Here is a 2,916-nt window from a genome sequence, read left to right as displayed (position 1 = left end):
ACATTTACCATAAAAAGCTAGGATTGAAACAAGGGCTTAAACTCAAAGAATGGTGGGTGTATGAGAGTTCACGGCCAAGCCATAGAGCTTACGGCCGTAAAATCTCAAGGATTGGTCATTTGGACCATAAACTCTAAAGGAATGCACCCTTGAAACCCCAAACACCCCTATAGCCTTGAATAAATTACTAGAAGTGATCTAAGGGCTTGAAACTTCACAAAACTCAAGGAATGAGAGTTTACGGCCGTAAACTCCCTTAGGAGTTGTCCCTAGGCCGTAAACTCCAATATGATGCCCTTAGAAGCCTTAAACCCACTCATGCCTTTTTGGAAATGTACTTAGAAAAATCCCATGAACAAGCTAGAAGCCTTAAACACACTAGAACCCCTCACCATGAGTTTACGGCCGTAAACTCATGGTGAGTAGTCCCTGGGCCGTAAACATCATATAAAGGGGTTTACTCTTGGAGAGTAAACTCCATTCCTAAGCCATACGCACCTTTATACGCTACCCGGGACACCCAAACACTTATCTAAAGTGTTTTCCGCTCCTTTGAGTGCGTATACTTGTTTAATTGGTATATAATATACTAATTGTATGTGAACATATGTTATCATATGTTAAATAGGTCATTGTGTGTGTTCGAGTCCTTGCGTGGCACCGAACGCCCAAACGGCACCTTCGTCGGACCTACTTACACCAGGTGAGTTCATACCCCTGAATGAACCTTTTAAATGCTTTTACATGTTTTATAGAGGGAATACAACTTAAACATGCCAGTTATCATATCAATCACATGTGATTGATAACCCGCATGCTCAAGATTTTACCACACTATACACTGTTTTACCGAGTAGGACACTATAATGGTTTTCAAAAAGGTTTTTCGTTTGTTTCAAGACTCTTATTTATACTGCTTTATTTAAAACCCACTTTAAACTGGTTTATAAAGGTTTTACAAGATTTTAATCAAAGTTCTCTTTCACAACGTATACTTTTACTTGTTTGTTACTGTTGCTTCGCTTTTACTTATTTAAAACTCCTACTTGATAACGCATTTCCTTCGTGATACGCTTATACCGGATTTTTGTCTCTATATCGCTTATACTTGTAGCCTCTTATACTTGATAGACGCTCTTACTTCACTTATCTTCGTCTCCACTTCGTGATACACTTACACTTGGTAAACTTATACTTCACGATTTGATTATCCCACTCTGTACGCTTATACTTCACAACTTGGATGTTCCATTATACGCTTATACTTCACGACTCGGATATTTCACTGTACGCTTATACTTCACAAGTCGGTTATTCCACACTGTACACTTATACTTCACTGTATAATTCCACTTGATACACACTCAAGCGTAGTTAGATGTATGTTTGTGCTTGTATAGATGCATATAAATAATGATTGAAGGACTTAGGAAGGCTTGTCTGCCCTATTTCCTTTTCTTCGTTGAGATGTGGTCTGGTGGGATCGAATGTCCATCTGAAGGTCGTTTGATTCATTAGTTATATATTATGTACACAAGCATAGACATACGGGTTTTCTTCAGTCAATTCAGTTAAGAGTCTCTACCTCTAGGTTAGCACTTACATTAGAAACCCACTAGTTGGAAGTCTCTACCCACTATTTGGGATGCATCTTTAGGACACGGCCTTCTCTGTCGTCTAGTTGGTAACCAGAGTCTCCTGTAGGGAGAGCGGACATTGTGTGTATAGATCTATACGGGATTGACAACCCCGCGCCCAAACTGCTAGCTACAGTCCCGACCTACCAAGCCAACGGGTGACAAATGTCACATTTTAGACGCTTGTAGGGCGTCTAGTACTCTAGTCAGTATAGTTACGAGTATCCCGGGTTACCTTATAATTCTTTGGCCTTAAGGTAACGATATTTCACCGGCAATTTACACTGTATGCTGGTAATTCATTTTCAGAGTCACACTGTTTTGACCTTACAAGACGTATCTTTCATTTGATACTGTCTGGGGTCTATTTTCACTGTTTTGACCTTACAAGACGTATCTTTCATTTGATACTGTTTGGGGTCTGTTTTCTCTGTTTTGACCTTACAAGACGTATATTTCATTTGATATTGTCTGGGGTCTGTTTTTCACTATTTTAGACCTTACCAGCTGTACCTTTCATTTGGTACCTTCTAGGGTCTGAGTCTCTATCTGTTAGACTGAACCAGACGTGTCATTTGTTCGATACACTCCTGGAGTCTATGATTCCTTGCCTTAGTCAGCAGTCCTCACTGCTGAGGCATATGTTATTCCCTGATGTCGTTTGCTTTCCTCAATAATCAAATTCAGTATTTTGATAATGATAGCAATTTAGGGAAAATGACTTCTTACCACATAACACTGACCAGTCTTGGTAGAAGGCTGCTTTATTAAAGAAAATATAGGATTTTCTAGAAAGAACTCTAATACACAGTAAACACTTAAACTACTACTTTATAAAGTTATTTGGATAAATGTCACTAAATACTTATGAACTCACCAGCATTTGTAAAAATGCTGATACTCGCTTTTCAAATAAATTGTATTCTCAGGTTAGCATTAGACAGGTACACCCCCGGAGCTGTTGATGAAGACGGCTTAGTACCTTGCTGTACTTATTATATTTGCTTGTATTACTTTGAATTGTTGTAATGTAAACCATATAAAATTATTACTATTAATGCAATGTTTTGTTGTACTTTGATTACTATAATGCATGTGTTGTGATACTTGACATGACGTCATCCACCCCAGAACGTTTCCGCCGTTCTGGTTTTGGGGTGTGACAAATGGGCCCTAATTGGACCCATTTGCATGAAACCTAACATTTTGGGCCTTATAAACCTAAAATGGACTAGTTTATCTTTAATGGGCCTTATTGGGCCATAACAAATCTAATTAG

Source organism: Lactuca sativa, chromosome 9 (genome assembly GCF_002870075.4).
Source record: "Lactuca sativa cultivar Salinas chromosome 9, Lsat_Salinas_v11, whole genome shotgun sequence".
Taxonomy (NCBI): Eukaryota; Viridiplantae; Streptophyta; class Magnoliopsida; order Asterales; family Asteraceae; genus Lactuca; species Lactuca sativa.
This window is presented reverse-complemented; position numbering follows the sequence as displayed.